General features: G+C 45.7%; 1 protein-coding gene and 1 pseudogene across 4 annotated transcripts in view; one reads left to right on the top strand and one right to left on the bottom strand.

Annotated features, from left to right (window-relative positions):
• Positions 1 to 2,577: 2,577 nt before the first annotated feature.
• On the bottom strand, positions 2,578 to 11,300 carry LOC105943693 (annotated as a pseudogene).
• The window catches only part of Kbtbd2 (kelch repeat and BTB domain containing 2), a 53,797-nt gene continuing 51,097 nt past the window's right edge, over positions 10,330 to 13,029 (top strand). Inside the window, exon 1 of one of the 4 annotated variants that reach the window (XM_004652753.2) lies at positions 10,330 to 10,500. The gene's annotated coding sequence lies outside the window, so the exon portion shown is untranslated. Of the gene's footprint in view, positions 10,501 to 10,527; positions 10,595 to 10,770; positions 10,943 to 13,029 lie in introns of those variants that run through there. The other 3 variants (XM_045136017.1, XM_045136016.1, XM_045136018.1) reach the window with 3 other exon arrangements.

Below are 13,029 nucleotides of genomic sequence, written 5' to 3'. Positions count from 1 at the left end.
ATCACCCAACCAAGAGCAGCTTCTGGGAAAAAGAGATTTATTTTGGCTTACAGGCTCGAGGGGAAGCTTCACGATGGCAGGGGAAAACGATGGCATGAGCAGAGGGTGGACACCACCCCCTGGCCAACATAAGGTGGACTACAGCAACAGGAGGGTGTGCCAAACACTGGCAAGGGGAAACTGGCTATAAAGCCCATAAGCCCGCCCCCAACAATACACTCCCTCCAGGAGGCATTAATTCCCAAATCTCCATCAGCTGGGAACCTAGCATTCACAACACCTAAGTTTATGGGGGACACCTGAATCAAACCACCACACTAGTCATCAGGGAAATGCAGATTAAAACTACATTGAGATTCCATCTCACACCTGTCAGATTGGCCACCATCATGAAAACAAATGATCATAAATGTTGTTGGGGATGTGGAAAAGGAGGAACCGTTTTACACTGCTGGTGGGAATACAATCTGGTCCAGCCATTGTGGAAATCAGTGTGGAGTTTGCTAAAACAGCTAAAGATTGATCTACCATATAACCCAGCTATAGCACTCCTAGCCACATATCCAAAGGACTCATCTCATTTCCTTAGAAGTGCTCAACCATATTTATTGCTGCTCAATTTATTTTTTTATTTTTTTTAAATTATTTATTTATTTATTTGAGAGTGACAGACACAGAGGGAAAGACAGATAGAGGGAGAGAGAGAGAATGGGCGCGCCAGGGCTTCCAGCCTCTGCAAACGAATTCCAGACGCGTGCGCCCCCTTGTGCATCTGGCTAACGTGGCACCTGGGGAACCGAGCCTCGAACCGGGGTCCTTAGGCTTCATAGGCAAGCGCTTAACTGCTAAGCCATATCTCCAGCCCTGCTCAATTTATAATAGCTGGTGAATGGAACCAGCCTAGATATCCCTCAACTGATGAGTGGATAATGAAGATGTGGCACATTTATACAATGGAGTTCTACTCTGAAGTAAAGAAAAATGAAGTTATGAAATTTGCAGAAAAATGGATGGACCTGGAAATGATTGTACTAAGTGAGGTAACCCAGGCCCAGAAAGCCAAGTGCCACATGTTCTCTCTCATATGTGGATTCTAGCTACAGATGATTGGGCTTCTGCGTAAGAAGGAAAATACTTAGTAGCAGAGGCCAGCAAGTTATAAAGGAGATATAAAGGGAAGAGAAAGGAAGGGAAGGGGGTACTTAATAGGTTGATATTGTATATATATATGTACAGTGATTGAGATGGGGAGGTAATATGATGGAGAATGGAATTTCAAAGGGAAAATGGGGGGAGGGAATTACCATGGGATATTTTTTATAATCATGGAAAATATTAATAAAAATTAAAACAGGGCTGGAGAGATGGCTTAGCGGTTAAGCGCTTGCCTGTGAAGCCTAAGAACCCTGGTCTGAGGCTCGGTTCCCCAGGTCCCACGTTAGCCAGATGCACAAGGGGGCGCACACGTCTGGAGTTCGTTTGCAGAGGCTGGAAGCCCTGGCGCGCCCATTCTCTCTCTCCCTCTATTTGTCTTTCTCTCTGTGTCTGTCACTCTCAAATGAATAAATAATTTTTTTTAAAAAAATTAAAACAAAGAATAACTAAGACATATTTTTGTTTCTTTCATGAGGCAGGATAGGCTTGAACTCAGGCCAGTTGCCTCTTCCTTTTATGTATTTTTTGCCCACAGGTTAATGGGTTTAATAAGTTTACCCCTTCAGTTCCTATTTGCAGCACCCAATATTCCTTTGAAATACCAATCAGACAAAGCAGTGGCCAACAGTAAATTTTCATCTTCCAGAGTTGAAAAGCTCAGATTCTCCAAGCATTCCGTGTATTCCGTATTCAGTGGCACTTGTCCAGAACTGGTATATCCCCTAGCTGGGGAATTTTAAATGTACCAGTGAGAAAAGCTTTTTCCCCTTCAAGGGTAAGAAAGAAAATTACTCCTCAGCAGCCAGTCAATCTGGCTGCAAGGTCTATCCTGTCCCATCTCTTCAGCCTTTTTTTCTGTTTTCTTTTTCTTCCTTTCCTTTTTTTGTAGTAGAGCAAGGGAGACCAAAACCTAACCTAACCTGAGTTACAAAAACAACACAGTGATGGTTAGTTAGTAAGGAAGTCAGCAGGAGTAACTGAGATACTCCTTCACCTCCCACATCCAATGTGCTTCACAGAAAAAACAGTAACAAATTCACAAAAGACAACAGTTAGAATTACAAATCCCATTCATCCAAGTGTGCTGGGAGCCAGCAAAGAGAGGTTGGAGGGTGATGGCACAAGGAGAAAAACCAAATATTCAAATCTGTCTAGGAACAGGTGCTGGTAAATGCTAGAAAACAGCTGGAAAACCTGTGTTCCTTTTCAGACTCACAGTGGTGGTAAAACTCCACATACTGGTGTCAGGAAAATCCCACCTTATGTGCACCAGAGACAAAGATTTGACTTCCTCAAAGAGAAGGGAACATGCAGAGGGCCCATGGCATAGGGTCCTGCCTTCCCTGGCAGGGAAGGAGAACAAAGAAAAGAGCTGCCACAGCCTCCATCCAATCCCACCATCTCCTTTGGACAACAGGGGACTCAGCAGCCTGCTGCAGCCTTCAGTTTGGCAGGAGATGGATGTGGTGAGGGAAGCTGCTCGGTGGAGGTTGAGCTACTCAGGGCTGACTGCGGGTAGACTGTCTTGTGGAATAGTCTGTTGCTTCAGAAGACCACCAAGGAGGAGAGGCGCAGCTGGAAAAGGTATGCTTTCCCAGGAGTCTTTGCTTCATGGGCACTGATGATGAATAAAGGAAATGGGATAGAGAAAAGACAGCCACTGATGATGTAGGAGGATAGCACTGCTGTGAGGAACGCCAAGGGCAAGCCAAATCCAAAGTAATAAGGCCAATTCCTTTCTATGTTTAACAATCGCTGGTGCATTTCAATTCCTTTATTGAACCAATGATACTCAAAGCAGTACAGTGAGTAAGGAAGTGACATATGCAGCAGACTAACCAGCTGACCAATGAGATGGATGGGAAAGAGACTCACAAACAACCCCTGGATAAGGAAAAGAGCCTGTAGCAGAAGGTTGCAGAGCATGTCAGCAATTATTTTGCTGACACTGGGGAATGAATGAGGCTTCCTCCCTGATACCTCAAATGCCAGGTCAGCTATATCCTGATACCAAATGGTATTCACAACTTTGCTAAGCACAAACAGGGGGAACACCTAAAGAGCACTGAAAATGGAGGTGAGAAAGAATTCCAGCTACCACCAGACATCTCCATGGAGCAATGAGTCACCAATGATCCCGGCCATTGCTGACTGAAGTGCAGGAATAAACACTCGGTAAAACAAGAGGAGACCGAACCAGAATACTTCACCATTCCAAGCACAACACTGGAAAATTCAACTAACAATGTGTGACTCACTCTCTTGTTTTTGCTCTATGCTCTGGGCTCTCCTCTGTGCCAGGACACTTCTTGCCCTTCTTCGATGCTGCTCTTCTCTCTTTTGTTGGATTCGGGCATCTAGCTTTGAGATGGTGCAAATGCCCCAGATGGAGTCTTTGATTCCCCTGCCAAGGTCTGAAAGGTTTTAACACTGTCTTCACCACCCAGACTATCAATTATTCTGAGGGGGAAGTACCCCCAAAGTTCTCATCATGAAAGACCTCGCAGCCCTGCCACCACAGCTCTGATCCGGGGACCCGGTCCTGGGCCCACACTGGACATGCCTGGGCCACACCGCCTCTTCCTTTTAAGTAACAGGACATTACAATCTTTAAAAATACGCAAATTGGGCTGGAGAGATGGCTTAGCGGTTAAGCGCTTGCCTGTGAAGCCTAAGGACCCCAGTTCGAGGCTCTGTTCCCCAGGTCCCACGTTAGCCAGATGCACAAGGGGGCCCACGCGTCTGGAGTTCGTTTGCAGAGGCTGGAAGCCCTGGCGTGCCCATTCTGTCTCTCTCCCTCTATCTGTCTTTCTCTCTCTGTCTGTCGCTCTCAAATAAAATAAAAAAATTTAAAAAAAAATATGCAAATTATGAGCTACTACCTCAGGGAGAATTTTGTTGATTTCAATAATCTGCTATGTAGGTTGAAGTTGACCTAGTACATAAACTCAGTAACAAATTATGGCCTTGTTTATATAAAATTTCAGCTCAATGTAGGCGTTACTTAAATCTGACTTTGTTGTTGTTGTTGTTTTTGTGGTAGGGTCTCACTCTAGCCCAGGCTGACCTGGAATTCACTATGGAATCTCAGGGTGGCCTCAACTCACGGCAATCCCCCTACCTCTGCCTCCCAAGTGCTGGAAATTAAAGGTGTGCACCACCACGCCAGGCTTAAATCTGACTTTTAATGACAAAAAAAACCCCACTTTGAAATAAATCAAATTTAATAAAGAAACCAAAAGGTGTCTAGAAATAACATCTTGTTTAAAGCCTAAAAAGACAGAAAATAGCAAGTACAGTTCAAATTAAAATTATATACTTATTTTTACCAAGCAATTTAAAAGTCACCTGGTTTGAAAATGTGGAGTCAGGCTGTCACATTGGAACCTTGAATTGGTGATCCTCCTGTCACAGATTCCCAAGTAGTCGAGGGAAAAACTCACCCACAGCTCCTGAGTGGTCAGAGAGCCTGCCCTCCCCCTGTAAAGGTATTTATAACCTTGTAGTGGTGGTTGTTTCGCAGCTCAGGTGAACCAGAGGGATAGCTGGTAGGTTAAGGTTAGGGGGTGTCTCAGGAAGAGATTAGCCCTGACAATAAATTCAAAGGCTGAACTTGATCAACCACAATGTTTAAATTCTATGAAAGCCCTCTCTCCCAGGAGGGGTCCTGGTTGTTTGTAGAAAAACAGGTGTAGAGAACTAGGCAAGAGATAAGAAGTCAGATTATTATTGATTTTTAGCAAGTGCAAACTTTCCTGCCTTTTTTTTTCTTTTTCTTTCCTTCAGGGGTCCAGTCACCCTAACTGTATGTCCCTCTCACTTTCCCTCTTCAAGAAAGCATGTGGCAGGCTAGAGAGATGGCTTAGTAGTTAAGGTATCTGTGAAGCCAAAGAACTCAGGTTCAGTTCCCCATTATCCACGTAAACCAGGTGCATAAGGTGGTACATGCATCTGGAGTTTGTTTGCAGTGGCGGATGCCCCTTGTGTGCCCACTCTTTCTTTATCTGCCTCTTCCTCTCTCTCTAAATAAATAAAATATTTTTTTAAAAAGAGGGCTGGAGAGAGAGAGAGTGCAAAAGACAGCTTCAATTTTGCTGAGATGAACTTCCAGACCAGGAACAGCTATGGAGGAAGGGATTTACTTACGTTTACAGATTTGGGGGAAGTTCCATAATGGCAGAAGAAGCTGGCCTACCTTCACAGGTCCAAGCAGGGAGAATCACAAGCCAAAGGTCAAAAGCCACATAGCATAGCACACTTCAGGAACTCCCAGCTAAGCACATTTTGCTTATCTTTAGATTGAAATCTCAAACCCACCATCACACTTTAAGCTCTGCCCAGTGACACCATCTCCAGCCAGGTGGCTACAGCTGCAAACTACAAACTAATAAAACACTGAATATATTGGGGGCAATCTATTCAAACTACCACAGATGGCTTCGTGGTTAAGGCATTTGCCTTCAAAGCCAATGGACCCAGGTTCAATTCTTCAGGACCATGTAAGTCAGATGCACAAGGTGGTACATGCATCTGGAGTTCCTTTGCATTGGTTAGAGGCCCTGGAACACCCATTCTCTTTCTCCTTCTCCCTCTCCCAGTCCCTCTCTCTCTGACTCTCAAATAGATAAAGCAAAATATAGTTTTGAAAAAAGAAAGCACATGGCAGCTGCAATGGATGTTTCCTAAGCCTCTCTACATGTACATCTAAGTTCTACGTTCATGTGCTTAAAACTCTGTTCCAGTCATTTTTTAAAGATTTCTCTCTTTTTAAAAATATTTTTATTTATTTATTTGACAGAGAGAGAGAATGGGCACACCAGGGCCTCCAGCCACTGCAAACAAACTCCAGACACATGCACCCCTTGTGCATCTGGCTAATGTGGGTCCTGGGGAACCAAGCCTGGTCCTTTGGCTTTGCAGGCAAATGCCTTAGCTGTTAAACCATCCCTTCAGCCCAAGATTTCTCTTAAGTAAACCTTATCGTTGTGATTTCCCCCTTAATAAACTTAATAATTCATAATTTAGCCTTCTCTTTTTTTGTTTTTTTCAAGGCAGTGTTTCACTCTAGTCCAGGCTAACCTGGAATCCACTGTCATCTCAGGGTGGCCTTGAACTCATGGCGATCCTCCTACCTCTCTGCCTCCTGAGTGCTGGGATTAAAGGTGTGCACCACCACGTCTGGCTTTGTCTAGATTTTTTTTTAAATTTATCTTTCTTTAGTCCATCTTTATTAATTCTTCACTAAAGGTAGGATAGAACCAAAAACTTGGGGTCCATAAATGCTGGAGGACCCCTCCTGAACCTGCACATCCTGTATCAGTATTTTTGTAACCACTTTCATCTTTATCACTAGTAGGGCAGCTTGAACTGGTAACAAGAGCAGATAGAGAAGTAGCAACAAAATACAAGGAGTATTGAAAGCAGCACTAGCAGCAGTGCTGGTAGAAGAGCATTCCAGAGAGCAGCAGGGTGGGGAGCAGAGAATGCTGAGATGAAAGCTATGGAGAGCAGAAGGCAAGAAACTGGGCCCCAGTGACTGAAATAGTAGCTTCCAATCCTTAAATGCCAAGACTCCCAACATCCTAGGGCAGAGCACTGTAATATAAACTACTGTAGGAGCTAAGTGGTCTCATACCTAAGGCTGTTTAGGACCTTTAACAAAAGCAACACTTCCTGTTGTTGCCTGTTGCTGCTGGAAGCCCAGGGTTGTAACAGCTGCCAAGTGCCTGGGCTGCTGCTGCTTAAAGCCCAGAGCAATCAGCTTTGAGTTCCTAGAATCCTAAGCTTTTAAAGCCTGGGGCAATAGGTTTCGAGCTACAAGCCCCTTTGTCAGTCAAGTGCTGAGGCCTTGGGCACTCAAGAGCCAGAGAGTGCTAATGCTAGAAGGGCTTCTTCCTGACTACTCATGGTTTCCATCCAGCTGGAGCAAAAGGACCCCAGCTAGCAGGTTGGTAACAAATCTTCTGGATCATATGGCAATTACTGTGACATGTGTGTGTGTGTGTGGGGAAACATATTAAGAACAATCATTTTTTTCTTTTAATTTTTTGTTTATTTTTATTTATTTATTTGAAAGCAATGGACAGAGAGAGAGAAGGAGGCAGATAGAGAGAATGGGTGTGCCAGGGCCTCCAGCCACTGCAAACGAACTCCAGACGCGTGTGCCCCCTTGTGCATCTGGCTAATGTGGGTCCTGGAGAATCGAGCCTCGAACCAGGGTCCTTGGCCTTCACAGGCAAGTGCTTAACCGCTAAGCCATCTCTCCAGCCCAAGAACAGTCATTTCTTGAGCTTACACTTATATGGTGGCTTACACTTAATCCTAACACTACTGAGGCAGAGGTGAGAGGACTGCTGTGAGTTAGGAGCTAGCTTGGAACTGCAGAGTGAGTGCCAGGTCAGCTTAGACTACTGTGAGACCATACCTTGGGAAAAAAGAAGTCATATTTCATATTTTTTATTATTCAGTATGCAGTGTGCATATTCATGTTTGTGAGGGCAGATGTGCATACACATGTGAACTTTAGAGGACCACTTATTTTAGGTCAGTCCTCACTTTCTATTTCATTTTGAGGCAGGACCTCTTGTTGTTGTTTACCATTCCAATAAAAGTGATTAAAAACAGGTGTGTATCAGTCCTTATTACTGGGACAAAACACCCAACTGGCAGCAGTTTACAGCTTACAGTTTATTTCAGGCTTAAAGTTTCAAGAGAAGTTTTGTCATGGCAAGGAAAAGGATGGCAACCAGCTCACATCTTTATACATCAGCAATGGAGTAGGAACAGTAAGAGTGAGCTAACTCTGAACATCCATCCAGGGGGCTGGATTAATAAATCCCAAAGCCCATCCCCAGTAACACACCTCCTCTATCAAGACTCTTCCTCCCAAAGGCTGCACCAGCTGGGGACCAAGCAAAAGGCTTAATCACAAGCAGTTGAGCCAGGCAAGGTGGTGCACACACCTTAACTCCCAGCACTCAGGAGGTTGAGGTAGGAGGATCACCACCCCAAGAATACATAGTGAATTCCAGCCTAGGCTAGAGCAAGTCCCTACCTTGAAAAACAAACAAACAAATAAAAGTCCAAAGTCTTATCTGAGATTTAAGGATTTAAAAGTCTCTTAACTATGAGTACTGTGGAATCAAAACACACATCATGGGCTGTTTGCTTGCAAAGCCTGCCAGCCTGGATTTAATTCTCTAGCCACTCATATCATGTAAAGCCAGATAGGCATTCATTTCCAAGTAGCAAGAGACCCTAGTGTACACCCCCAACCCCAGAAATCACCTACTTCCAACATATAATAGCCCAGAGTAGGGCTGGAGAGACAGCTTAGCAGTTAAGGCATGGCTCATTCTCATTCTCTCTTCTATCTCTCTGCTTTCAAATGAGTATTAGTTAATGCACAGAGTAAACCTTCCCATTGAAAAAGCAGACATGGACAAAGAGACTGGACCAATCCAAGACAGGAAGCCAGCATGGCAAACATCAAATCCTGGGTCCAGTGATGAACTCCTGTGGGCTCCAAAAGGCTGAACTCCGCCCCTCCACTGTGCTGCTTGCTTTCCACGCAGATCCACCCAAGCCAAAGTGAGCAGCTTTCCTTGGAGGTTATCCCACAGTGCTAGTAGATGCAGAATCCAGAAGTTTCCACTCCAATTCAGGTTCATCTTCAGAACAGTAAGATGAGATAAAGCCCTTCCTTCCTTAAGTTTCTTCTGGTCACGTGTTTGTTCACAGCAATGAGAAAAATAACTGATGCAACTACTTATGCCATGTTGCTGCTGTCATATGTAGTTCCCAAGCTTTAAAGTGATGCTGGGAAGCAACTGGCTAGGAGGGAATAAGTCAATAACAGAGTGATAAAGTGGTAAAGATCATGCAGTTAGAAATGCATTTGAGAACAAGTACTGTGAACGCAAAGGTTTTTTTTTTTTAACTAATTAATTTATTTGCATATAGAGATTGGGTGTGCCAGGACCCACCTGTGTATCTGGCTTTACAGGGATACTGAGGAGTTGAACTCATATCCTTAGGCTTTGCAGGCAAATCACTTTAAATGCTGAGCCATGTTTCCAGTCCTCAAAGGTTTGCTGAATGAATCTAAATTAATTCTGGTTAGGTATTTGTTTAGAGCAATGAGAAAAGTAAACTAAGGCTAAAGAAGATCCTTATCAGTAGACATCTTGGTGTGCATTCAGTGGATCTAGCCTGGAAGTGCTTTGATTATTTTTGTGGTTTTTAGAAAATTATTTATTTGCAACAAGAGAAAGAGAATGAGAATGGGCACACTACACCCCAAGGCCTCCTGCTATTACAAATGAACCATAGATGCAGGAGCCACTTAGTACATCTGGCTTTATGTGGGTACTGGGGATTTGAAAGGAGGCAATCAGGCTTTGTAAGCAAGTTTCTTCGAACACTGAGCAATCTCTCCAGCTCTTATTTTGCTGTTTTTTTTTTTTTTTTTTTTTTTTTTTTAAGGAAGGGGATCTCTCTAGCTCATTCTGACGTGGAATTCAATATGCAGTCTCAGGCTGGACTCGAACTCAAGGTAATCTTACCTCTGCCTCCCTGAATGCGGAGCAGGCTTTTTCCTGCCTTTTGATTGGCCGAGAGAACGAGCTCGACCCCTAAACAGTAACATTTCCCACTCCTCTACGCTTCCTACAAATCTTGGCATTTCTAGAAGCTTCAAAGGGGAAAACAACTGCCTACGATACATTTGATATTCCGCTGCCTGGATTTCCCGTTACTGAGATTTCCAGGCCTGTCCTTTGCCCAGAACAACCAGGGCAGCTCACCCTGGCCCAGCTCCCGCCGCTCCTTCAGACACCACCCTCGGAACGCGCATGCGCCCGGCGCACCCAGCCTCCCCACAGTCCTTTTCATTGACGCTTACGGTCCTTTTGCACCGCCCCGCTCTTCCTGCCGGGTCCGTTTCCTTTCCGCGCCTGCGCGGAGGCAATTGTTTTGGCTTTCCGGTGGGATCCAGCTAAGGAAAAGGGCAGGGCGGAGGGCGGGGGACGGTCTCAGGAAGCGGGGAAACTGCAAAAGTGCCGCTAGTGTAGGCCTGAACGCGAGCTCACTCGTGAAGGCGGCGCGGGCGGGCCGGGGACTGCTGCCCGCGCGCTTCCGGGCACCTCGCGGGCCGGGCTGACGAGGCGGCGCGACTCCCGGGGGAGGAGTCTGACGGCTGTGGGGCCCCGAAGAGCGTGTGGCGGCTCCGGGAAGGACGTTGCCTTCCGCGCCGCCGGACCTGGGCGGGTGCGAGAGGAAGGCGGAAGGAAGTGGCGGCGGCTACGCTAGCCTAGGCGGGAGGCGGAAGCGAAACCCCCACCCCGGGTAAGCACCGCGGAAGGGCCACGCCCCCGCCCCAACCCGCGCGGACCCGTGTTCGGACCCGGCGCCCACCACCTGGCCGAACGGTGCTGAGCAGGTGCCGCTGCGCGGGGAGCGGAAGGCCAGGCCTTGGAGGAGGGTCCCAGCCCTTTGTGGCTGGCGCGAGAGGCGGCGGCCGGCGTCTTTCAAACCCTTGGCGCTTCCGCCGCGGGCGGGGGAGGGGCGGCGCCGCTGGGCGCGGGGTGCGGGGGCGTTTCCGGCCGCGGCCCGAGCTGTGGGCCGCCGCGGGGCTCTGAAGGTTCCTGGTCCCCGCCGGCGTCTGCCTCGCGGGAATCAAGCTGTTGCACTCCACGCCTCGGAGCGTGTTCGCGACATGGTGGGCCGGAGGAGGGCGACCCCGGGGCTTCTGCTGGGTGCATCGGAAGTCAGCGAGAGGTCCAGACAGGTCTGGTGTGGGTCCACTATACTCTGAAAGGAAAACAGAAAGCCGTCTGAAACGGAAAATAGTGTCCGTGTTTACTTTAGACGGAAATCTTTGACTGAGCTCTCCTATGGCTTGGAAGGCCGTGGAATAGCTGTGGGGCGATCGTTTTGAGTTAATGGCTGGCCCTATGATTTCTTTTTGTAATTATCTTAAAGGGAAAGGGCTACGCATTACCCGGGCTACAGATCTCTACAGGAACCTGTTTCCACAGCAGCTTTAGTTTAGAAAGTAAAATTGAAAAGATGTTTCTTTTGTGAGCATTTATATCAGCTTTAGAAAAGCGTGAATAGGGGGCAGTACTGGTCACGTGTTTATACATGAATCTGTACGTTTGGCTCACTCAACATTAGACCTCGAGAAACTACCTTATCAGCAATATGCGCTAAAACAATATTTTCTTTCAGTGAGGCAACTGCTTAATAGGTTTGATTGTGTTTTTCCTCCTTTTATTCCGTGAGTTGTGAATTCTTGCCTGAAGTTGAGTAGTATCGACTTAGTCTCTCTCTCTCTTTTTTTTTTTTTTGGTTTTTCGAGGTAGGTTCTCACTCTGGTCCACGCTGACTTGGAATTAACTCTGTAGTCTCAGGGTGGCCTTGAACTCACGGAGATCCTCCTACCTCTGCCTCCCGAGTGCTGGGATTAAAGGCGTGCGCCGCCACGCCCGGCTTCGACTTAGTTTCTTGCACTTGGGAATGGTTTTAGTTAGCATTTGACGGACTTAAAAAAATCTAACTTACTGAAATAAAAGCCAAACCAGTCACTTGCTTTTCTAATCTCTATGATGTGGAATTTTTCTATTCTATTCTTTCTTTCTATGCTTACACTTTTGCTTTGCTTTCTGGGGCCTTTTAAGATTATGGCTTGAAATCTCGAACAATTTTCTTGTTTGTTTTTGACTTTCTGGTTTCACTTTAGCCCACCAGGAACTCACTCTAGCCTCGAACTCAGCGATCCTCCTACCTCTAACTCTCAGTGCTGGGATCAAAGGCATGTACCACAATGCCCGGCCATCAGTGACCCTTGATATGGAGTTTCTGTTGAGCTTGTTCTGTGGTCCTTGTTTCCTCTACATAGTTGTGTAGGAATTTACAAGTTCTAAAACTCTCCCTCTTCCTATAAGAGCAGAACTATAAAATTTGTTAATTTTATGTACAGAGACAGTATGTAAGGAAATAGGAGAAAATAAAAGATCATCATAGTAGTGCACTTCATATTTTTTTTCTTTCTTGGTTAATGGAAATAACCATTTCATAATATCTAAACCTTGAAGCCAGAATGCAGTTTGTTTTGTTGTTATGGTAGACTGTGTCACCAAGTACTCCAGACAGAATTTCTCCTCAGCCTCTTTAATCCTTAAATTACAGACCAATGTGCCCAGGGAATGCACTTTTGTTTTGTTTTTAAGATTTATTTTTATTTTATTTATTTATTAGAGACAGGGAGAGAGAGAGAATGTGCTTGCTGGGGTCTCTAGCCATTGCAAAGGAGCTCCAGACGCCACAGTGTACATCTGGCTTACATGGGACCTGGAGAATCTAACCTGGGTCCTTAGGCTTAACAGGCATGCGTCTTCCCTGCTAAGCCATCTCTCCAGCCTGAAATGCATTTTAAAAAAATTTTTTGTTTATTTTTATTTTATTTACTTAAAAGCGACAGACAGAGGCAGAGAGAGAGAGAGAGAGAGAGAGAGAGAGAATGGGCACGCCAGGGCCTCCAGCCACTGCAAACGAACTCCAGATGCGTTTGTCCCCTTGTGTATCTGTTGCTAACGGGGGTGCTGGGGAAATCAAACCTCGAACCGGGGTTCTTAGGCTTCATAGGTAAGTGCTTAACCGCTAAGCCGTCTCTCCAGCCCTGAAATGAATGCAGTTTTTAAATCTAACATATCTTAGTTTTTCCGAAGACATAACACACTTAATTAGAAAACAGGTGACTTTTTTTTTTTTTCATTTGCCCACATTCCTTAGGACAGTTGGGGCCTGGGGAAAGGATTGGTTTTGCTGTCCTAAAACGAATAAAAATCCTGAATTCTGAGCTGGAGAGATTAC

The sequence above is a fragment of the Jaculus jaculus genome, chromosome 16 (assembly GCF_020740685.1).
Source record: "Jaculus jaculus isolate mJacJac1 chromosome 16, mJacJac1.mat.Y.cur, whole genome shotgun sequence".
NCBI lineage: Eukaryota > Metazoa > Chordata > Mammalia > Rodentia > Dipodidae > Jaculus > Jaculus jaculus.
The sequence above is the reverse complement of the archived record's forward strand: the minus strand, read 5'-3'. Positions and strand labels throughout refer to the sequence as shown.